The 24,511-nt window shown below is 38.1% G+C and overlaps 13 non-coding genes across 13 annotated transcripts; 5 read left to right on the top strand and 8 right to left on the bottom strand.

The window, feature by feature from the left end:
• Positions 1-13,400: 13,400 nt before the first annotated feature.
• Positions 13,401-13,472, bottom strand: Trnag-ucc. The gene has a single exon. It is a non-coding gene; the product is annotated as a tRNA-Gly (tRNA).
• A 185-nt stretch (positions 13,473-13,657) lies between these two features.
• On the bottom strand, positions 13,658-13,776 carry Trnal-caa. The gene is made up of 2 exons: positions 13,739-13,776; positions 13,658-13,703 (listed from the first exon to the last, which is right to left on the bottom strand). It is a non-coding gene; the product is annotated as a tRNA-Leu (tRNA).
• Positions 13,777-14,110: 334 nt separating this feature from the next.
• Positions 14,111-14,182, top strand: Trnae-cuc. The gene has a single exon. It is a non-coding gene; the product is annotated as a tRNA-Glu (tRNA).
• Positions 14,183-14,540: 358 nt separating this feature from the next.
• On the bottom strand, positions 14,541-14,612 carry Trnag-ucc. The gene has a single exon. It is a non-coding gene; the product is annotated as a tRNA-Gly (tRNA).
• A 185-nt stretch (positions 14,613-14,797) lies between these two features.
• Positions 14,798-14,916, bottom strand: Trnal-caa. The gene is made up of 2 exons: positions 14,879-14,916; positions 14,798-14,842 (listed from the first exon to the last, which is right to left on the bottom strand). It is a non-coding gene; the product is annotated as a tRNA-Leu (tRNA).
• Positions 14,917-15,265: 349 nt separating this feature from the next.
• Positions 15,266-15,337, top strand: Trnae-cuc. The gene has a single exon. It is a non-coding gene; the product is annotated as a tRNA-Glu (tRNA).
• A 358-nt stretch (positions 15,338-15,695) lies between these two features.
• Trnag-ucc lies at positions 15,696-15,767 on the bottom strand. The gene has a single exon. It is a non-coding gene; the product is annotated as a tRNA-Gly (tRNA).
• A 1,085-nt stretch (positions 15,768-16,852) lies between these two features.
• Positions 16,853-16,924, bottom strand: Trnag-ucc. The gene has a single exon. It is a non-coding gene; the product is annotated as a tRNA-Gly (tRNA).
• Positions 16,925-17,775: 851 nt separating this feature from the next.
• Positions 17,776-17,847, top strand: Trnae-cuc. Its single transcript has one exon. It is a non-coding gene; the product is annotated as a tRNA-Glu (tRNA).
• Positions 17,848-22,503: 4,656 nt separating this feature from the next.
• Positions 22,504-22,575, top strand: Trnae-cuc. Its single transcript has one exon. It is a non-coding gene; the product is annotated as a tRNA-Glu (tRNA).
• Positions 22,576-23,189: 614 nt separating this feature from the next.
• Trnal-caa lies at positions 23,190-23,308 on the bottom strand. Its single transcript has 2 exons — positions 23,271-23,308; positions 23,190-23,235 (listed from the first exon to the last, which is right to left on the bottom strand). It is a non-coding gene; the product is annotated as a tRNA-Leu (tRNA).
• A 550-nt stretch (positions 23,309-23,858) lies between these two features.
• On the top strand, positions 23,859-23,930 carry Trnae-cuc. Its single transcript has one exon. It is a non-coding gene; the product is annotated as a tRNA-Glu (tRNA).
• Positions 23,931-24,288: 358 nt separating this feature from the next.
• Trnag-ucc lies at positions 24,289-24,360 on the bottom strand. The gene has a single exon. It is a non-coding gene; the product is annotated as a tRNA-Gly (tRNA).
• Between the last annotated feature and the right edge of the window lie 151 nt (positions 24,361-24,511).

The following is a 24,511-nucleotide window of genomic DNA, read 5'->3' as shown; positions in this document are numbered from 1 at the left end:
ATCCACCAATTCTTCTTAATATAAAATTTCTAAGAGAGGTTTTCTTCTTCTTCAAACAGAATTAAGTTTTCACTACTCAGAAACAAAGCCCAAAAGCAAAACACCAGATGGACAAATAGACCTTTTTTCACTTTGAGTGTTGTTCCATGATAAAATAGATCTACTTTATATTCTTTTTCTCCGTTTTATGTTTGCTCGTAAGTCAAGTTCCACCATCCATTCATCTTTAGAAAACACTATTTTCTCGGTAGATATTGGTCCACATCTTCTGCACCGTGCTGAATGAAAGATTTCGATGGTTTCGGTAACCACACTTTTGCATGGCACAATACACCAAATGCGCGTGAACGCCGGCTGTAGCCTCTAACCACGAATAATAATTTGACAGGCAGGCGTAGGCAAAGATAAGAGTCCAACCAGCAGCTTCCAGAAATATTCATGACACCCATCGCAAAGTGCTGGATGCCGCTAACTTTCATTTTAAGTAAGGTGGTTTTCCCCAAATGGAGCAGCTCATATGCAACAGTTTGATAATCAGTTCCTGACTGCAAGTGAATGCAAGTCAGTGACTTGCATTCCCACTATCACCTTACTATATCAATCAACATACCATGAACCCATCTGCAAAATTCTAAACTTTAATGAGTTACTGAAAATTGATACCAAATCCCATAATACAATGGATGCAATTACCCATCAAATTACTGAAAATCAACCAATTGCCTCATTTTTAAAGGAAAACTGAGTGATAAATCACATGCAAAATTTTTTTCAAGTTATGTTTTCCCTGTTTTAACCCAATTCTAGGGGCATAGGAAGCACAGGACGCTCGCAAACGCTTCTCTTAATTGTAACTTGTACCTATCTGAAAGTTAGCCTTTCAACAACTGTACACCTGCATTTGGAAATACATGTGCTGCATTTCGATTCAGTTATCCATTTGGTTAAGATATTAAAAGTTTGGAAAGAATAATTCAAAATTACTGCTAATAGAAACAAAATGGTGAGCGACTGATGAGGGTGTGAATGAAAATAAATAAATGGCATGTGCTCCTGAGAATCAGGGAAATGAGCGTCTGCTAAACTGCCGGTTAGCAACTCGCATGCCCTCCGCCACATGACGGGACAACACATCTCATAGCAAACCGAACCTGAAACTGAATTTCTAAAATGGATTTAATTTTTCGTTTTATTTTCAATAATTTTGACTTTATCTTTCAATCACCAACTAAAACCATTTTAAGAATATCAAGACGTTTTTTTTTTAATTGTGTATAGTCTGATTTGTTGAATATTGAATTTTTTAGAATATTTTTAAAAACAATTTTAAAAATTCTTATTAGAATTTGATTTTTCGAATTATCTATCAAATAGATGGATCCTTATGTCTATGCTAATATCATGCCATAGTTTTGACCATGTTCAACGTTTTCTTTTCTTAAAAATCAAAACGTCCAGTATGTCAAAGTGAGTCGCGTTAAGATACACCCATCTGCCGTTTGGTCGATTTTTATTATCATGGGCATTTTACCATGGCATAAAAAGATGTTTTTTTTTACTTCACGTATTCAACCTGAGCCTAGGTGGACAAAAAGTGACCCATGAGTCATTAAAATAACCTAACTCCTGCTCCAGCTAAACCGCCAATTATCATGGCTTCCCATATGTTGATTATCATATCGGCAGATGTACCGATCACCACTCCACCAGCAAAGGTCGAGTTTTGAAAAACAACCTGTATCAGCATACAATTATCCCAACCAAATTTCATCCGTCTTTTAAATGGTAATAAGTAAGATATTTGCCATATTAAAACTGTGTCGTCTGTTATCTCGAGTGCACACGAAACAGTTGAAAATGAGAGACGACACGGCAAACGCTGTCACGTAACTAAACGATAGTGAATAATAGGTGTTGATGATGGCTCAAAATTGTTTGCATCACCTTTTGCCAAACACGCGCACAAAAGCCACAGAAACATAGTGTTGTTGTCGCCAGAATGTTTTACACCAGAAATTTATTGGAGGATAAGTTATGCGTTACCAACAGCAGTGGAAAGATTTTCAGCAATTGAGTCACTGGCTTCGTCTTTCCTGGACTGTCTGTCAGCGCAATAAGCTGTGCCACGATATAAAACGAAACTAACAGCCAAACCAAAATACGCTCTGTTGCGCCTGAATGCGCCTGAACGCGTTTGGAGTCTGCCTTGTGATCGTGCCGCAGCCTACCAGAATGCTTACAGCATAGCCGCCGACCAACTTCAATCGACACCTATACGTTTTCCGCTCGAACGAACCAGGTCTCTTCGAAGCAACATTCGAATTCCTTCACACCGTCGAAGCCAGCAACTCATAATTTCTGCTTCAAGTGTGAATTCGAGCACCAACTCGAAACCTGTGGAGATTTTGATTTAATCTTTCCGTTGGCAACCGCGTGGTGTTTTGCGCACGACACCGCTTATGTTTTGGTTGTCTAAAAGCCAAAAACTCCATCCGTTTATGTTCTCAGAGAAAACCCTGCAGCCAACCGGATTGCACCCATTTCCATCATCCATTGCTACATGAAGCCAGTCAGAGCAGCGTTGACACTTCACGGCCAAGCCGTCCACTCTGCACATCGAGTCAAGAAAACCCGGACGTTTGGCGATGGGGATGACGCGGCTTCAAGTTCGAAAAGTGGATGGAAACTGGGCACTGGCCAAAGTATTTGTATACGAAGGCAGCAATTCGACTTTGATGCGGCAAGTTTTTGCAAATTACCTCAATCTACGCGGAACTCGTCACCTCTTAACGATTATCGGAGCTGGTAACGTGATTAATCGTTATCCTTCCCAGCGAATCACCTTCGACATAAGAGACACCAACGGCGAAACCATCTCCATTCCATGTTCCACTTTACCATCGGTGGCCAGCGACACCCCGGTTACCGATGGGTTGTCTCTTAAACAGCGTTAGAAGCATCTTTCAGACCTTCCAGTTACTGCAACCGGCGGAAGAGTCGACATTTTAATTGGAACGGATATTTCTCATCTAGTCGCCGCCTTAGAGTCAAAAGTGGCTCGTCAGAGGAGTGGTGCTATATGGCACCATGGTTACAACAGTTCGTACACACACCGTCACTGGATCGTTTCAGTTGGCCCAGCTGACCGAAGAGATGAATCATTTCTGTGAAACCGAGAACTACGGGACCGAATACCAACTGGCAGGCATGTCAGCGGATGAGAAACGGGCCTCAATCCGAATCCAATCCGGGCGTCGCAATCCTGGACGACGGAACACGAAAGCTGGACCTAGGATACGAAGTTCCGATAACATGGCGCGAGGGGGAGTTGGACTTGATCAATAATCGTCCGATGGTTGAAGATCGATCCAGGAGTCTTCTACGCAGATTCGAGCGTGATTCCCAATTTGAAGCGGATTATCGAGCAACGATGAAGAAAACTCTCGACCAAGGTTACGCGTCCCGTCTGACGCAGAAGCAAGATATTTCCTCGCCTATCATGGAGTCTACAAGGGGCCGAAATTGAGAATCGTCTTCAACGCAACAGCACCTTTCAAAGAGAAATGCCTAAACGACGCGATCCTAAGCGGTCCCGCTTTGCAGCCATCACTTCCTGCCGTATTGATCCAGTTTCGTGAAGGAGAAGTTGCCTGGGCCTCTAATGTGGAAGCGATGTTCAGTCGCTTTCAACTATGCCCTGTGGATGCTAACTTCTTTGGTTTCCTATGGAAGGGAAGGTTGGACAGAGCACGCTCAATTTCCGCTCCAATCACCCGATTGATCAGCGATTACTGAGCGGTAATTTGATCAAATGAACAACCCAAAAAAAGGATCGTGATCGGATCGATGCGAATAATCATCCCGATCAAGCTTCCGATCAATTTACAGTGTTAAATAGGAAAAATGCTTGGATTAATATAAAAATGATAAGGGTTTTCTGATCACCGATAGTATTGAAATTTCTAGTTTTTCTAAAATTAATTCAACAAATTTAGTATGTAAAATTTATAACTTCATTTTCACTCAAAAACTCTTAGAATGAGCGAAACAATTTTTTTCTTAAAAATATGAAGCGAGAATTTTGATCGGAGCGTTGATCGGTATTTGATCGGAAAATATGGCCAAAGATTCGATCGGTTTTCGGAGCGGTGTAGAAAAATTGGGGAAAGAGCGGGATTGCAGCGGGACAACGAAAAAGCGTGATCGTGTTCAACTCTGAGCAAGAGAAAAAATCGTCGAAGAAGTAAAAGGAAAATTAAACGTCGATGATTATTTAAGTTCATCCAGTTACTTAGCAGAAGGCCTAGAAGAAGCCGTCGCAGTCGAGAGAGTCTTATCCGGCACCGATCTACATCTACAAGGGTGGATATCAAATTCGCACGAGTTTACCCAAGCCATCATGAAGGATAAGCCGGCGAAACCAGTCATCAACTCAACCGGATGTTATAACCTCTCCAGCAAAGAGTTCGACAAAGTGTCCGGGCTTGTTTGGAATATTAAGGCGGACGCTTTGGGATTCCGAGTGGACAACCTGGACAACATCGAGTACACCTGCGTTGGAATCACCAGCAAGTCGCCAGCGTGTTTTATCCATTGGGAACAGCCGCACCTTTAATCGTGAAGGCGAAGATAAGATTGAGAGCGCTCGGGCTGAAAGCATCCAGCTGGACGGAAGCAGTCGACGAAGCAGATCAGAAATGGGGGACCGCCTGGTTTGAAGTCGTCCGAAAATTATCGGCGTCTATGTGCGGAACAGTTATCGTGACGGGCGGATTGGCGTATATCAAATCAAGGCTAGTAATAAGGTAGCGCTGAAGAAGACGGTGTTGGTGCCCAAACTGGAACTGAACGCGGCCCTTCTATGATCCAGATTAACGCAATTCGTCTGTAGCTGCCCCAGCAAGAAAATCCAGAGCCATTTCTTTTGGACCGGTAGTAGTACGGTCCGTCATTGGATCCGTGCCACCACGTCGTATTACCAAGTCTACGTTTTAAACTGTGTAGGCGAAATTCAGACGCTCACGGAGCCCGAGGAGTGGCGCTTCGTGCAGGGCAAGTTGAATCCAGCGGACGAGGCAACAAGATCCGTTATCGAGGAAGAATGCTCAATGGTTGAACGGACCCGAATTTCTGCTCCAACCCAAGGAAAACTGGTCGAAAGATCTTCCTTGGAGCGCCGTGTCTGAAGAAATGCGGACGAGCAAAGTCTACGTTTCCCGTCTGGAGCAAAGTGACTCCAACTGGTCCAATCTTCCGCTAGATCGTTCCATCTTGTCGTCATTTCTGAAACAAGAAGGCACATTCCGAGAAAGATGCCAAAAGGAGAGCCTCGGTGAAGACATCCAGTGCTTGAAGAACGGTAAAAGTTTGCATTCGTCGTCTCATCTTCTTCAACTCCGACCATTTCTGGGTCCGGACAATCTGCTCCGATTAGATGGACGAACGGGCCATGCCAAACAGTGTCTCCTATCTTTTTAAAAAGATAGTATCTTTTTTAAATAACACCACTTTTAATGAAATTTGGCGGTTTTCCGTAAAATTCTGCACAAAATGGTTTATACGGATACTGGCTAAGATGCCTTCGTCACCCTTTTCCAAAAATTGTAAACCCCCAAAACCCCCAATTTTGGCCTGATTGAGTCGTGGACTCAGTGTTAAAAAATATTAACCTAAACAAAGAATAGATCCTATTAGCTACGATGTCCAACTTATTTCTCATTTAATCTATCTTACCTATCCTATTGTGGTCCACGAATTTCCTGTCCATAAGCGGTAACCACACTGCCATAAGGGTCCAATATACTTCAATTTTTTAAAATAAACTTTCGAGTTCATGGTATAAAATTGATAAAAATTGGAAAGAATAAATTTTTTGTCACCCTAAATTTTTTTCTTTACTCTCTGTTACCAAATACATCAATATTGGTTTGATCGATTTATAACAATTAATTTGACGAGTGCTAACTTTTTCGTTTTACAGCGCCTGACAATTTTATTTTTTGGTGAAGTTAGTCATTTCTTTTATTTTCTTACTGCGAAATAACCAAAATATTTATTTTTCAACAAAATGTAGTTCAGATTATTGAAAAAAAATTATTAAGTATTGAAAACGATTTAAAAAATATTAACCTACACAAAGAATAGATTCTATTAGCTACGATGTCCAACTTATGTCTCATTAAATCTATCTTACCAATCCTATTGTACTTCCCATAGTCCATGAATTTCCTGTCCTTAAGCGGTAACCAATCTGCCATAAGGCTCCAATATACTTCAATTTTTTAAAATAAACTTTCGAGTTCATGGTATAAAATTGATAAGTTAGAAAGAATGAATTTTGTGGCACCCTTAATTTTTTTCTTTACTCTCTGTTACCAAATACATCAATATTGGTTTGATCGATTTATAACAATTAATTTGACGCGTGCTAACTTTTTCGTTTTACATCGCCTGACAATTTTATTTTTTGGTGAAATTAGTCATTCCTTTTATTTTCTAACTGCGAAATAACCAAACTATTTATTTTTAAACAAAATATAGTTCAGATTATTAAAAAAAATTATTAAGTATTGAAAACGATTTAAAAAATATTAACCTACACAAAGAATAGATCCTATTAGCTACGATGTCCAACTTATGTCTCATTAAATCTATCTTACCTATCCTATTGTTCTTCCCAAAGTCCACGAATTTCCTGTCCTTAAGCGGTAACCACACTGCCATAAGGGTCCAATATAATTCAATTTTTTAAAATAAACTTTCGAGTTCATCGTATAAAATAGAAACAGGTAGAATGAATGAATTTTGTGTCCCCTTTAATTGTTTTCTTACTCTCTGTTACCAAATACATCAATATTGGTTTGATCGACAATTTTATTTTTTGGTGAAGTTAGTCATTTCTTTAATTTTCTTACTGCGAAATAACCAAAATATTTATTTTTAAACAAAATAATGTCCAGATTATTTAAAACCATTGATGAAGTGTTGATAACGATTTAAAAAATATTTACCTACACAAAGAATAGAACCTATTAGCTACGATGTCCAACCTATGTCTCATTAAATCTATCTTACCAATCCTATTGTACTTCCCATAGTCCATGAATTTCCTGTCCTTAAGCGGTAACCAATCTGCCATAAGGCTCCAATATACTTCAATTTTTTAAAATAAACTTTCGAGTTCATGGTATAAAATTGATAAGTTAGAAAGAATGAATTTTGTGGCACCCTTAATTTTTTTTCTTTACTCTCTGTTACCAAATACATCAATATTGGTTTGATCGATTTATAACAATTAATTTGACGCGTGCTGATTTTTTCGTTTTACAGCGCCTGACAATTTTATTTTTTGGTGAAGTTAGTCATTTCTTTAATTTTCTTACTGCGAAATAACCAAAGTATTTATTTTTAAACAAAATAATGTCCAGATTATTTAAAACCATTGATGAAGTGTTGATAACGATTTAAAAAATATTTACCTACACAAAGAATAGATCCTATTAGCTACGATGTCCAACTTATGTCTCATTAAATCTATCTTACCTATCCTATTGTTCTTCCCAAAGTCCACTAATTTCCTGTCCTTAAGCGGTAACCACACTGCCATAAGGGTCCAATATAATTCAATTTTTTAAAATAAACTTTCGAGTTCATCGTATAAAATTGATAACAGTTAGAAAGAATGAATTTTGTGTCCCCTTTAATTTTTTTCTTACTCTCTGTTACCAAATACATCAATATTGGTTTGATCGACAATTTTATTTTTTGGTGAAGTTAGTCATTTCTTTAATTTTCTTACTGCGAAATAACCAAAATATTTATTTTTAAACAAAATAATGTCCAGATTATTTAAAACCATTGATGAAGTGTTGATAACGATTTAAAAAATATTTACCTACACAAAGAATAGATCCTATTAGCTACGATGTCCAACCTATGTCTCATTAAATCTATCTTACCAATCCTATTGTACTTCCCATAGTCCATGAATTTCCTGTCCTTAAGCGGTAACCAATCTGCCATAAGGCTCCAATATACTTCAATTTTTTAAAATAAACTTTCGAGTTCATGGTATAAAATTGATAAGTTAGAAAGAATGAATTTTGTGGCACCCTTAATTTTTTTCTTTACTCTCTGTTACAAAATACATCAATATTGGTTTGATCGATTTATAACAATTAATTTAACGCGTGCTAACTTTTTCGTTTTACAGCGCCTGACAATTTTATTTTTTGGTGAAATTAGTCATTTCTTTTATTTTCTAACTGCGAAATAACCAAACCATTTATTTTTAAACAAAATATAGTTCAGATTATTAAAAAAATTATTAAGTATTGAAAACGATTTAAAAAATATTAACCTACACAAAGAATAGATCCTATAAGCTACGATGTCCAACTTATGTCTCATTAAATCTATCTTACCTATCCTATTGTTCTTCCCAAAGTCCACGAATTTCCTGTCCTTAAGCGATTACCACACTGCCATAAGGGTCCAATATAATTCAATTTTTTAAAACAAACTTTCGAGTTCATCGTATAAAATAGAAACAGGTAGAATGAATGAATTTTGTGTCCCCTTTAATTTTTTTCTAACTCTCTGTTACCAAATACATCAATATTGGTTTGATCGACAATTTTATTTTTTGGTGAAGTTAGTCATTTCTTTAATTTTCTTACTGCGAAATAACCAAAATATTTATTTTTAAACAAAATAATGTCCAGATTATTTAAAACCATTGAAGAAGTGTTGATAACGATTTAAAAAATATTTATATACACAAAGAATAGATCCTATTAGCTACGATGTCCAACCTATGTCTCATTAAATCTATCTTACCAATCCTATTGTACTTCCCATAGTCCATGAATTTCCTGTCCTTAAGCGGTAACCAATCTGCCATAAGGCTCCAATATACTTCAATTTTTAAAAATAAACTTTCGAGTTCATAGTGTAAAATTGATAAGTTAGAAAGAATGAATTTTGTGGCACCCTTAATTTTTTTCTTTACTCTCTGTTACAAAATACATCAATATTGGTTTGATCGATTTATAACAATTAATTTGACGCGTGCTAACTTTTTCGTTTTACAGCGCCTGACAATTTTATTTTTTGGTGAAATTAGTCATTTCTTTTATTTTCTAACTGCGAAATAACCAAACCATTTATTTTTAAACAAAATATAGTTCAGATTATTAAAAAAATTATTAAGTATTGAAAACGATTTAAAAAATATTAACCTACACAAAGAATAGATCCTATAAGCTACGATGTCCAACTTATGTCTCATTAAATCTATCTTACCTATCCTATTGTTCTTCCCAAAGTCCACGAATTTCCTGTCCTTAAGCGGTAACCACACTGCCATAAGGGTCCAATATAATTCAATTTTTTAAAATAAACTTTCGAGTTCATCGTATAAAATTGATAACAGTTAGAAAGAATGAATTTTGTGTCCCCTTTAATTTTTTTCTTACTCTCTGTTACCAAATACATCAATATTGGTTTGATCGACAATTTTATTTTTTGGTGAAGTTAGTCATTTCTTTAATTTTCTTACTGCGAAATAACCAAAATATTTATTTTTAAACAAAATAATGTCCAGATTATTTAAAACCATTGATGAAGTGTTGATAACGATTTAAAAAATATTTACCTACACAAAGAATAGATCCTATTAGCTACGATGTCCAACCTATGTCTCATTAAATCTATCTTACCAATCCTATTGTACTTCCCATAGTCCATGAATTTCCTGTCCTTAAGCGGTAACCAATCTGCCATAAGGCTCCAATATACTTCAATTTTTAAAAATAAACTTTCGAGTTCATGGTGTAAAATTGATAAGTTAGAAAGAATGAATTTTGTGGCACCCTTAATTTTTTTCTTTACTCTCTGTTACAAAATACATCAATATTGGTTTGATCGATTTATAACAATTAATTTGACGCGTGCTAACTTTTTCGTTTTACAGCGCCTGACAATTTTATTTTTTGGTGAAATTAGTCATTTCTTTTATTTTCTAACTGCGAAATAACCAAACCATTTATTTTTAAACAAAATATAGTTCAGATTATTAAAAAAATTATTAAGTATTGAAAACGATTTAAAAAATATTAACCTACACAAAGAATAGATCCTATAAGCTACGATGTCCAACTTATGTCTCATTAAATCTATCTTACCTATCCTATTGTTCTTCCCAAAGTCCACGAATTTCCTGTCCTTAAGCGATTACCACACTGCCATAAGGGTCCAATATAATTCAATTTTTTAAAATAAACTTTCGAGTTCATCGTTTAAAATAGAAACAGGTAGAATGAATGAATTTTGTGTCCCCTTTAATTTTTTTCTAACTCTCTGTTACCAAATACATCAATATTGGTTTGATCGACAATTTTATTTTTTGGTGAAGTTAGTCATTTCTTTAATTTTCTTAATGCGAAATAACCAAAATATTTTTTTTTAAACAAAATAATGTCCAGATTATTTAAAACCATTGAAGAAGTGTTGATAACGATTTAAAAAATATTTACATACACAAAGAATAGATCCTATTAGCTACGATGTCCAACCTATGTCTCATTAAATATATCTTACCAATCCTATTGTACTTCCCATAGTCCATGAATTTCCTGTCCTTAAGCGGTAACCAATCTGCCATAAGGCTCCAATATACTTCAATTTTTTAAAATAAACTTTCGAGTTCATGGTATAAAATTGATAACAGTTAGAAAGAATGAATTTTGTGGCACTCATAATTTTTTTCTTTACTCTCTGTTACCAAATACATCAATATTGGTTTGATCGATTTATAACAATTAATTTGACGCGTGCTGATTTTTTCGTTTTACAGCGCCCGACAATTTTATTTTTTTGGTGAAGTTAGTCATTTCTTTAATTTTCTTACTGCGAAATAACCAAAGTATTTATTTTTATACAAAATAATGTCCAGATTATTTAAAACCATTGATGAAGTGTTGATAACGATTTAAAAAATATTTACCTACACAAAGAATAGATCCTATTAGCTACGATGTCCAACTTATGTCTCATTAAATCTATCTTACCTATCCTATTGTTCTTCCCAAAGTCCACGAATTTCCTGTCCTTAAGCGGTAACCACACTGCCATAAGGGTCCAATATAATTCAATTTTTTAAAATAAACTTTCGAGTTCATCGTATAAAATTGATAACAGTTAGAAAGAATGAATTTTGTGTCCCCTTTAATTTTTTTCTTACTCTCTGTTACCAAATACATCAATATTGGTTTGATCGACAATTTTATTTTTTGGTGAAGTTAGTCATTTCTTTAATTTTCTTACTGCGAAATAACCAAAATATTTATTTTTAAACAAAATAATGTCCAGATTATTTAAAACCATTGATGAAGTGTTGATAACGATTTAAAAAATATTTACCTACACAAAGAATAGATCCTATTAGCTACGATGTCCAACCTATGTCTCATTAAATCTATCTGACCAATCCTATTGTACTTCCCATAGTCCATGAATTTCCTGTCCTTAAGCGGTAACCAATCTGCCATAAGGCTCCAATATACTTCAATTTTTTAAAATAAACTTTCGAGTTCATGGTATAAAATTGATAAGTTAGAAAGAATGAATTTTGTGGCACCCTTAATTTTTTTCTTTACTCTCTGTTACCAAATACATTAATATTGGTTTGATCGATTTATAACAATTAATTTGACGCGTGCTGATTTTTTCGTTTTACAGCGCCTGACAATTTTATTTTTTGGTGAAGTTAGTCATTTCTTTAATTTTCTTACTGCGAAATAACCAAAGTATTTATTTTTAAACACAATAATGTCCAGATTATTTAAAACCATTGATGAAGTGTTGATAACGATTTAAAAAAATATTTACCTACACAAAGAATAGATCCTATTAGCTACGATGTCCAACCTATGTCTCAATAAATCTATCTTACCAATCCTATTGTTCTTCCCATAGTCCATGAATTTCCTGTCCTTAAGCGGTAACCAATCTGCCATAAGGGTCCAATATACTTCAATTTTTTAAAATAAACTTTCGAGTTCATTTTTCGTTCATGTTTCTTTGCAAGAAATATCGCCAAGGAATAAGAAATTACATCTATGTCAATTATTCATGTGTGAAAAAAAAAAAGAACAACTATGTTTTACCTAGAGAGTAACATTTGTGTAAATTGACTTCAATTCCGTAGGTTGTATAGTCTGCTAAGAAATAGCAATAATAGCTAAACTGCAATGGCCGAGAATTGAACTCGGGTTAAATCCTTGGAAGGCAACTATGTTAACCACTATACCACCATCGCCTAACGTAAGATAGCGTCATCATTTCCGTATTGTCACATCTTTTTAAATTACAGAAAATCGACCAGTATTACCACTTGGTGACCTTGTATCGTGGTACATTAAGCATTCTCTATCACTATATCAAAGCAACCTCTCTAATCATGTTGCAATGCGATGATCATGTGTATTCAGATAATGATAAGTTTGTTAGGAGTGGTATTTGAACCCACTTCTTCATTGAAGACCAGAACACTGCAACTTCTTTTATTGAAACAAGGATTATGTCCTTGAGTCTGGCGCCTTATACCGCTCGGCCATCCTGACCACATCAGATATACCTAATTTCTTTTTCCCTAGAAATGTGGCATTAAAACTCTTCTAACTCATTCAAGAGTTCCTTGCCCTAGGCGATTTATACCAGGACAACAATTGTATTACGTTGTATTGCGTTTGAATATGTATTTTTTTATATGTATTTTCTTGAGTCTGGTGCCTTAGACCGCTCGGCCATCTTGACCTCATCAGATCTAGCTAAATTCCTTTGCATTACAGATGTGGGATTTAAACTCTTCTAACTCATTCAAGAGTTCCTTGCCCTAGGCAGTTTATACCAGGACAACAATTGTATTATGTTGTATTGATTTGGAATATGTATTTTTCAAGCGGTTTCATCCCATATTGTCTAGTGGTTAGAATACCTGGCTCTCACCCAGGAGGCCCGGGTTCAATTCCCGGTATGCAAAAAGAGGAACTGGACAATTTTGAAAGTTTTGGCCATTTTTGTCAAATACATCTGGCAAATTGTTTCTGCGTTTCCAGAACTATTGCAATCGGCTTAACTTACATACATACGAGCCAAAATATTTCTAGTACATTGGATATACTAAGTACATCGGCATGTTTCCATCGAGACTCCTTCATAAAATGGTTTCTTTGCAAGAAATATCGCCAAGGAATAAGAAATGACATCGATGTCAATTATTCATGTGTGAACAAAAAAGAAATGAACAACTATATTTTACCTAAAGATTAACATTTGTGTAAATTGACTTCAATTCCGTAGGTTGACTAGTCTGCTAAGAAATAGCAAGATTGCTAAACTGCGATGGCCGAGAATCGAACTCGGGTCAATTGCTTGGAAGGCAACTATGCTAACCACTATACCACCATCGCTTGACGTAAATTAGCGTCATGATTTCGGTATTGTCACTTCTTTTTAAATTACAGAAAATCGACCAGTATTACCACTGGGAGACCTTGTATCATGTTACATTAAGCATTCTCTATCACTACATCAAAGCAACCTCTGTACTTATGTTGCAATGCGATGATCATGTGTATTCAGATAATTAAATGTTTGTCAGGAGTGGGATTTGAACCCACGCCTTCATTGAAGACCAGCATACTGCAACTTATTTTATTGAAGCAAGAATTATGTCCTTGAGTCTGGCGCCTTAGACCGCTCGGCCATCCTGACCACATCAGATATACCTAAATTCTTTTTCCATACAAATGTGGCATTAAAACTCTTCGAACTCATTCAAAAGTTCCTTGCCCTAGGCGATTTATACCAGGACAACAATTGTATTACGTTGTATTGCGTTTGAATATGTATTTTTTTGAGTCTGGTGCCTTAGACCGCTCGGCCATCCTGACCTCATCAGATCTAGCTAAATTCCTTTGCATTACAGATGTGGGATTTTAACTCTTCTAACTCATTGAAGAGTTCCTTGCCCTAGGCTGTTTATACCAGGATAACGATTGTATTATGTTGTATTGATTTGGAATATGTATTTTTTCAAGGGATTTCATTCCATGTTGTCTAGTGGTTAGGATACCTGGCTCTCACCCAGGAGGCCCGGGTTCAATTCCCGGTATGCAAAAAGAGGAACTGGACAATTTTGAAAGTTTTGGCCATTTTTATCAAATACATAAGGCAAATTGTTTCTGCGTTTCCAGAACTATTGCAATCGGCTTAACTTACATACTTACGAGCCAAAATATTTCTAGTACATTGGATATACTAAGTACATCGGCATGTTTCCATCGAGACTCCTTCATAAAATGGTTTCTTTGCAAGAAATATCGCCAAGGAATAAGAAATGACATCTATGTCAATTATTCATGTGTGAACGAAAAAGAAATGAACAACTATATTTTACCTAAAGAGTAACATTTGTGTAAAATGACTTCAATTCCGTAGGTTGACTAGTCTGCTAAGAAATAGCCAGATTGTTAAACTGCGATGGCCGAGAATCGAACTCGGGTCAATTACTTGGAAGGCAACTATGCTAACCACTATACCACCATCGCTTGACGTAATTTAGCGTCATCATTTTCGTATTGTCACATCTTTTTAAATTACAGAAAATCGACCAGTATTACCACTTGGTGACCTTGTATCGTGGTAAATTAAGCATTCTCTATCACTATATCAAAGCAACCTCTCTAATTATGTTGCAATGCGATGATCATGTGTATTCAGATAATTAAATGTTTGTCAGGAGTGGGATTTGAACCCACGCCTTCATTGAAGACCAGAATACTGCAACTTAATTTATTGAAGCAAGGATTATATCCTTGAGTCTGGCGCCTTAGACCGCTCGGCCATCCTGACCACATCAGATGTACCTAAATTCTTTTTCACTACAAATGTGGCATTAAAACTCTTCTTACTCATTCAAGAGTTCCTTGCCCTAGGCGATTTATACCAGGACAACAATTGTATTACGTTGTATGGCGTTTGAATATGTATTTTTTTTAATATGTATTTTCTTGAATCTGGTGCCTTAGACCGCTCGGCCATCCTGACCTCATCAGATCTAGCTAAATTCCTTTGCATTACAGATGTGGGATTTAAACTCTTCTAACTCATTCAAGAGTTCCTTGCCCTAGGCTGTTTATACCAGGACAACAATTGTATTATGTTGTATTGATTTGGAATATGTATTTTTCAAGCGATTTCATCCCATATTGTATAGTGGTTAGGACACCTGGTTCTCACCTAGGAGGCCCGGGTTCAATTCCCGGTATGGGAAAAGAGGAACTGGACAATTTTGAAAGTTTTGGCCATTTTTGTCAAATACATCTGGCAAATTGTTTCTGCGTTTCCAGAACTATTGCAATCGGCTTAACTTACATACTTACGAGCCAAAATATTTCTAGTACATTGGATATACTAAGTACATCGGCATGTTTCCATCGAGACTCCTTCATAAAATGGTTTCTTTGCAAGAAATATCGCCAAGGAATAAGAAATGACATCTATGTCAATTATTCATGTGTGAACGAAAAAGAAATGAACAACTATATTTTACCTAAAGAGTAACATTTGTGTAAAATGACTTCAATTTCGTAGGTTGACTAGTCTGCTTAGAAATAGCCAGATTGCTAAACTGCGATGGCCGAGAATCGAACTCGGGTCAATTACTTGGAAGGCAACTATGCTAACCACTATACCACCATCGCTTGATGTAATTTAGCGTCATCATTTTCGTATTGTCACATCTTTTTAAATTACAGAAAATCGACCAGTATTACCAATTGGTGACCTTGTATCGTGGTACATTAAGCATTCTCTATCACTATATCAAAGCAACCTCTCTAATTATGTTGCAATGCGATGATCATGTGTATTCAGATAATTATATGTTTGTCAGGAGTGGGATTTGAACCCACGCCTTCATTGAAGACCAGCATACTGCAACTTCTTTTATTGAAGCAAGGATTATGTCCTTGAGTCTGGGGACTTAGACCGCTCGGCCATCCTAACCACATCAGATGTACCTAAATTCTTTTTCCCTACAAATGTGGCATTAAAAATCTTCTAACTCATTCAAGAGTTCCTTGCCCTAGGCGATTTATACCAGGACAACAATTGTATTACGTTGTATGGCGTTTGAATATGTATTTTTTTTTGAATATGTATTTTCTTGAATCTGGTGCCTTAGACCGCTCGGCCATCCTGACCTCATCAGATCTAGCTAAATTCCTTTGCATTACAGATGTGGGATTTAAACTCTTCTAACTCATTCAAGAGTTCCTTGCCCTAGGCTGTTTATACCAGGACAACAATTGTATTATGTTGTATTGATTTGGAATATGTATTTTTCAAGCTATTTCATCCCATATTGTCTAGTGGTTAGGATACCAGGCTCTCACCCAGGAGGCCCGGGTTCAATTCCCGGTATGCAAAAAGAGGAACTGAACTATTTTGAAAGTTTTGGCCATTTTTGTCAAATACATCTGGCAAATTGTTTCTGCGTTTCCAGAACTATTGCAATCGGCTTAACTTACCTACTTACGAGCCAAAATATTTCTAGTACATTGGATATACTAAGTACATCGGCATGTTTCCATCGAGACTCCTTCATAAAATGTTTTCTTTGCAAGAAATATCGCCAAGGAATAAGAAATGACATCTATGTCAATTATTCATGTGTGAACGAAAAAGAAATGAACAACTATATTTTACCTAAAAAGTAACATTTGTGTAAATTGACTTCAATTCCGTAGGTTGACTAGTCTGCTAAGAAAAAGCCAGATTGCTCAACTGCGATGGCCGAGAATCGAACTCGGGTCAGTTACTTGGAAGGCAACTATGCTAACCACTATACCACCATCGCTTGACGTAATTTAGCGTCATCATTTTCGTATTGTCACATCTTTTTAAATTACAGAAAATCGACCAGTATTACCAATTGGTGACCTTGTATCGTGGTACATTAAGCATTCTCTATCACTATATCAAAGCAACCTCTCTAATTATATTGCAATGCGATGATCATGTGTATTCAGATAATTATATGTTTGTCAGGAGTGGGATTTGAACCCACGCCTTCATTGAAGACCAGCATACTGCAACTTCTTTTATTGAAGCAAAAATTATGTCCTTGAGTCTGGCGCCTTAGACCGCTCGGCCATGCTGACCACATCAGATGTACCTAAATTCTTTTTCCCTACAAATGTGGCATTAAAACTCTTCTAACTCATTCAAGAGTTCCTTGCCCTAGGCGATTTATACCAGGACAACAATTGTATTACGTTGTATTGCGTTTGAATATGTATTTTTTTTTAATATGTATTTTCTTGAGTCTGGTGCCTTAGACCGCTCGGCCATCCTGACCTCATCAGATCTAGCTAAATTCCTGTGCATTACAGATGTGGGATTTAAACTCTTCTAACTCATTCAAGAGTTCCTTTCCCTAGGCGATTTATACCAGGACAACAATTGTATTACGTTGTATGGCGTTTGAATATGTATTTTTTTTTGAATATGTATTTTCTTGAATCTGGTGCCTTAGACCGCTCGGCCATCCTGACCTCATCAGATCTAGCTAAATTCCTTTGCATTACAGATGTGGGTTTTAAACTCTTCTAACCCATTCAAGAGTTCCTTGCCCTAGGCTGTTTATACCAGGACAACAATTGTATTATGTTGTATTGATTTGGAATATGTATTTTTCAAGCTATCTCATCCCATATTGTCTAGTGGTTAGGATACCTGGCTCTCACCCAGGAGGCCCGGGTTCAATTCCCGGTATGCAAAAAGAGGAACTGGACAATTTTGAAAGTTTTGGCCATTTTTGTCAAATACATCTGGCAAATTGTTTCTGCGTTTCCAGAACTATTGCAATCGGCTTAACTTACATACTTACGAGCCAAAATATTTCTAGTACATTGGATATACTAAGTACATCGGCATGTTTCCATCGAGACTCCTTCATAAAATGGTTTCTTTGCAAGAAATATCGCCAAGGAATAAGAAATGACATCTATGTCAATTATTCATGTGTGAACGAAAAAGAAATGAACAACTATATTTTACCTAAAGAGTAACATTTGTGTAAATTGACTTCAATTCCGTAGGTTGACTAGTCTGCTAAGAAATAGCCAGATTGCTAAACTGCGATTGCCGAGAATCGAACTCGGGTCAATTACTTGGAAGGCAACTATGCTAACCACTATACCACCATCGCTTGACGTAATTTAGCGTCATCATTTTCGTATTGTCACATCTTTTTAAATTACAGAAAATCGACCAGTATTACCAATTGGTGACCTTGTATCGTGGTACATTAAGCATTCTCTATCACTATATCAAAGCACCCTCTCTAATTATATTGCAATGCGATGATCATGTGTATTCAGATAATTATATGTTTGTCAGGAGTGGGATTTGAACCCACGCCTTCATTGAAGACCAGCATACTGCAACTTCTTTTATTGAAGCAAAAATTATGTCCTTGAGTCTTGCGCCTTAGACCGCTCGGCCATCCTGACCACATCAGATGTACCTAAATTCTTTTTCCCTACAAATGTGGCATTAAAACTCTTCTAACTCATTCAAGAGTTCCTTGCCCTAGGCGATTTATACCAGGACAACAATTGTATTACGTTGTATTGCGTTAGAATATGTATTTTTTTTTTGAATATGTATTTTCTTGAGTCTGGTGCCTTAGACCGCTCGGCCATCCTGACCTCATCAGATCTAGCTAAATTCCTGTGCATTACAGATGTGGGATTTAAACTCTTCTAACTCATTCAAGAGTTCCTTGCCCTAGGCGATTTATACCAGGACAACAATTGTCGTCGTCTGCTGGATAGCGCCCTGAGTGGCAGCACCGTAATAGAGCTCCCGACTCTTAACTCATTTTCTGTGTGTTCCGTTTGTGCCATTTTTGTTTACTTTGGTTAGTTTAATAGCCATTGTTCTACTGTGTCTCGTGTTACTTCATTCGGCGTTCTCAGTTATTCCTGCTTCTTTCTGTGCCCATTTGTTTATCGTCCTGCCGGCATGTCGCCTCAGGGCTTCTCGAATCAGCTGTCTGCCGAGCAGTTTTTCTCTGCTCGCAATTCTCCACTAGTGCCACCACTACTACCATTCAGCTTATTGTTTACTGTAAGAGCCTTGGGCATTGCCTCACGCAGCCCGACCAAGCGTTGCAGAAGGAGCGGAAAATCGGTGAGAAGAGGCTTGACGGTCAAAAAGTTTTTACAATGCGCCCTTGTTAATGCTCGATCCATTCAGTGCAACATGTATATTATTCAACATCATATCGTGTGTCATAACCTTGATGTAGTCGCCATTACTGAATCCTGGCTTCGTGAAGATAGTGGAGACGATATTTTACGCGAACTATGCCCGGCTGGTTATTCGTCACTTCATAAGCCGAGAATAGGCAAGCGCGGAGGGGGAGTTGCAATTATATTTCGCGATACTGTGCGCGTTCGTCCACTTAACTTAGACTTCGTTGCTATTTCGTTCGAGTTTCTTGCTGCATCCCTTACCACCAACTCTACGTGCTTCACGCTTCTCGTTATCTATCGCCCACCCTCCCACAAACCCAATCAGTTTATTGATGAGTTTGCAAGTCTGCTTGAATTCCTGGTTCATTCTCCCGGTCTCCTGCTCATAGTTGGCGACTTTAACATCCATGTAGACGACAAATCGTGTCAACTGGGCCAGTCATTTCTCTCTTTAATCGACTCATATGATCTTCAGCAGCATGTGTCTGACTCTAGCCACGTCGGTGGCCACACTCTCGATCTTGTGTTATCAAGATCGTCGGACAACTTTCTAGTTGATTGTTCCACATCCGACTTCATCAGTGACCATCGTGCGATCCATTGGTGCGCCAAGGCACACCGCCCGTTGCGTCCAGTCAAGAAGGTAGAGTTCAGGAACCTGAAGTCAATCGACTTTTCTTCCTTCTGCTCTGACCTGCTAAAGCTGCCACTTCTTACGTCCCCAGCTGGGGACTGTGAAAGTGCTCTGTCGCAGTACAACAACGGCCTTGCATGTGTTCTCGACTCACACGCTCCAATGGTCAAAAGATGCTTCACTGTTCGCCCAGATAATCCGTGGGACAATGAGGAGATCCATGCGGCTAGAAGAAAAGTGAGGAGGCTGGAGAGGCGCTGGAAGCTGACAAACCTGACAATTGACAAGCAAATCATGCATGGCGAGCTGCGGAATCTCCACGAGATGATCAACCTGGCTAAGAGATCCTTCCTTGAATCTCAGATCCTGGAAGCTGGTGGGAAGAAGACCTCCCTTTTCAAGCTAGTTGACTCGCTGCTGCTCGTCAAACCTGGTCTGCGGCTACCCACTCATGATTCCTTAGCAGAACTCGTTGAGCAGTTTAGCCACTTCTTTGTCTCCAAGATCAACACCATCCGAGCGAACTTTGACGCTGCTGCTGGAAACTGGGAACCGGAGACACGTCAACCCGTCGTCGCCTTCTCATCCTTCTCTCCAGTAACAGTTTGTGAAATTTCGTCTCTCATATTGTCGTGTGCATCAAAGTCCTCCCCTCTTGACCCATTGCCTACGTTTGTTCTAAAGAAGTGCCTACCCTCATTGGCTCCCTCAATTGCAAACATAATTAATTTGTCTCTCTCCTCTGGAGTGTTTCCCCAGGATATGAAGCTTGCCCTCATTACCCCACTGTTGAAAAAACATGGCCTTGATTCTGATGTGCTCTCCAACTATCGACCTGTGTCCCTTCTTTCATTCCTCTCTAAACTTCTTGAACGTGTCGCCGCTAAACAGCTTGTGGCCTATCTTGAGTCTCAGTCCCTCTTTGCCTCTGTGCAATCAGCGTACAGAGCTGCTCACTCCACTGAAACTGCCCTTCTTAAGGTACTTAACGATCTCCTCACTTCGGTTGACAACGGCGACGCTGTCATCCTGGCTCTCCTTGATCAAAGCGCAGCCTTTGACACCATCGACCATGGCATTCTCCTAGACCGCCTCTCTGCTCGCTTTGGTGTCTCTGGACTCGCCCTCACCTGGTTCACCTCGTATCTCGACAAAAGGCAGCAGTCGGTCAGCGTCAATGGCGTATCGTCATCTCCCACCCCACTCATTTACGGTGTTCCGCAAGGCTCGGTGCTAGGCCCTATACTCTACATCCTGTACAACTCCCCGATGCACGAAATAGCTTCGTCCTTTGGGATTTCTGACCACTACTTTGCCGACGATTCCCAAGAATATGATTCTTTCACCCCATCTCTGTCTGCAGCTGACCAACAACGAGTTTTCGATAACCTTACAGCGTCTCTCGTAGAACAAGGGAAATGGCTGGCTGCCAACCGCCTTAAACTGAATGAAGACAAAACGGATGCTCTCCTAGTCTCTTCAAAAGACAATGTAGCGAAGAAACGCATTGCGTCTATTCCTCTCGTGGTCGGTGGCGCCAGCATCATTCCCTCTCCTGTGGTCCGAAATCTTGGGGTTCTACTTGACTCTCACCTAACAATGGAGCAACAGATAAATTCATCATGCAAATCGTCCTACTTTCACCTCAGGCGAATCGCGAGAATAAAGAAATTCCTCTCTCTTCCTGCAGTGATACAGCTCGTGCATGCTTTTGTTCTGTCCCACATTGACTACGGCAACGCTCTACTGGTTGGTCTTCCCGCAACTCGCCTGGCGAAGTTGCAGCGTGTCCAAAACTCAGCAGCTCGTCTCATCATGGGTGTAAGCCGACGTGAATCCATCACTCCAGTTCTCCGCTCCCTGCACTGGCTCCCAGTGTGTCAGCGCATCGAGTTCAAGATTGCTGTCCAAGTGTTCCGTTGCTTAGTTGGTCTCGCGCCACAATACCTCAGTGCACTAATCAGCATCCGTGACACCGGCCGTGAATCCCGCTCCTCCTTCCAGCTCCTACTCTTCACCCCTCGCAGCCACATGAAAAGCTTTGGCGATCGACATTCTCAGTCGCCTCTCCTCGAATTTGGAATTCCTTACCCCCCGACCTTCGCTTACTAGCTCTCTTTCCTTACTCTCCTCTTTTCTCTCTCACACAGTTTCGTTGTAAGCTAAAAACATTTTTGTTTCGAACGGCATATGAAAATTGAGTTTCCCCATGTATATTGTCGGAGCTGATAGCGCCTTTGATCATGATTTGGAAAAGGCGCTATTCAATATTAAATGCAATACATTATTATTATTATTTATTACGTTGTATGGCGTTTGAATATGTATTTTTTTTTGAATATGTATTTTCTTGAATCTGGTGCCTTAGACCGCTCGGCCATCCTGACCTCATCAGATCTAGCTAAATTCCTTTGCATTACAGATGTGGGATTTAAACTCTTCTAACCCATTCAAGAGTTCCTTGCCCTAGGCTGTTTATACCAGGACAACAATTGTATTATGTTGTATTGATTTGGAATATGTATTTTTCAAGCTATTTCATCCCATATTGTCTAGTGGTTAGGATACCTGGCTCTCACCCAGGAGGCCCGGGTTCAATTCCCGGTATGCAAAAAGATGAACTGGACAATTTTGAAAGTTTTGGCCATTTTTGTCAAATACATCTGGCAAATTGTTTCTGCGTTTCCAGAACTATTGCAATCGGCTTAACTTACATACTTACGAGCCAAAATATTTCTAGTACATTGGATATACTAAGTACATCGGCATGTTTCCATCGAGACTCCTTCATAAAATGGTTTCTTTGCAAGAAATATCGCCAAGGAATCAGAAATGACATCTATGTCAATTATTCATGTGTGAACGAAAAAGAAATGAACAACTATATTTTACCTAAAGAGTAACATTTGTGTAAATTGACTTCAATTCCGTAGGTTGACTAGTCTGCTAAGAAATAGCATGATTGCTAAACTGCGATGGCCGAGAATCAATTACTTGGAAGGCAACTATGCTAACCACTATACCACCATCGCTTGACGTAATTTAGCGTCATCATTTTCGTATTGTCACATCTTTTTAAATTACAGAAAATCGACCAGTTTTACCACTTGGTGACCTTGTATCGTGGTACATTAAGCATTCTCTATCACTATATCAAAGCAACCTCTCTAATCTTCTCTAATTATATTGCAATGCGATGATCATGTGTATTCAGATAATTATATGTTTGTCAGGAGTGGGATTTGAACCCACGCCTTCATTGAAGACCAGCATACTGCAACTTCTTTTATTGAAGCAAGGATTATGTCCTTGAGTCTGGCGCCTTAGACCGCTCGGCCATCCTGACCGCATTCAAATATACCTAAATTCTTTTTCCCTACAAATGTGGCATTAAAACTCTTCTAACTCATTCAAGAGTTCCTTGCCCTAGGCGATTTATACCAGGACAACAATTGTATTACGTTGTATTGCGTTTGAATATGTATTTTTTTTTGAATATGTATTTTCTTGAGTCTGGTGCCTTAGACTGCTCGGCCATCCTGACCTCATCAGATCTAGCTAAATTCCTGTGCATTACAGATGTGGGATTTAAACTCTTCTAACTCATTCAAGAGTTCCTTGCCCTAGGCGATTTATACCAGGACAACAATTGTATTACGTTGTATGGCGTTTGAATATGTATTTTTTTTTTGAATATGTATTTTCTTGAATCTGGTTCCTTAGACCGCTCGGCCATCCTGACCTCATCAGATCTAGCTAAATTCCTTTGCATTACAGATGTGGGATTTAAACTCTTCTAACCCATTCAAGAGTTCCTTGCCCTAGGCTGTTTATACCAGGACAACAATTGTATTATGTTGTATTGAATTGGAATATGTATTTTTCAAGCTATTTCATCCCATATTGTCTAGTGGTTAGGATACCTGGCTCTCACCCAGGAGGCCCGGGTTCAATTCCCGGTATGCAAAAAGAGGAACTGGACAATTTTGAAAGTTTTGGCCATTTTTGTCAAATACATCTGGCAAATTGTTTCTGCGTTTCCAGAACTATTGCAATCGGCTTAACTTACACACTTACGAGCCAAAATATTTCTAGTACATTGGATATACTAAATACATCGGCATGTTTCCATCGAGACTCCTTCATAAAATGTTTTCTTTGCAAGAAATATCGCAAAGGAATAAGAAATGACATCTATGTCAATTATTCATGTGTGAACGAAAAAGAAATGAACAACTATATTTTACCTAAAGAGTAACATTTGTGTAAATTGACTTCAATTCCGTAGGTTGACTGGTCTGCTAAGAAATAGCCAGATTGCTAAACTGCGATGGCCGAGAATCGAACTCGGGTCAATTACTTGGAAGGTAACTATGCTAACCACTATACCACCATCGCTTGACGTAATTTAGCGTCATCATTTTCGTATTGTCACATCTTTTTAAATTACAGAAAATCGACCAGTTTTACCACTTGGTGACCTTGTATCGTGGTACATTAAGCATTCTCTATCACTATATCAAAGCAACCTCTCTAATCTTCTCTAATT

Source organism: Daphnia pulicaria, chromosome 6, assembly GCF_021234035.1.
Source record: "Daphnia pulicaria isolate SC F1-1A chromosome 6, SC_F0-13Bv2, whole genome shotgun sequence".
In the NCBI taxonomy this organism is placed as follows: domain Eukaryota; kingdom Metazoa; phylum Arthropoda; class Branchiopoda; order Diplostraca; family Daphniidae; genus Daphnia; species Daphnia pulicaria.
This window is presented reverse-complemented; position numbering and strand designations above follow the sequence as displayed.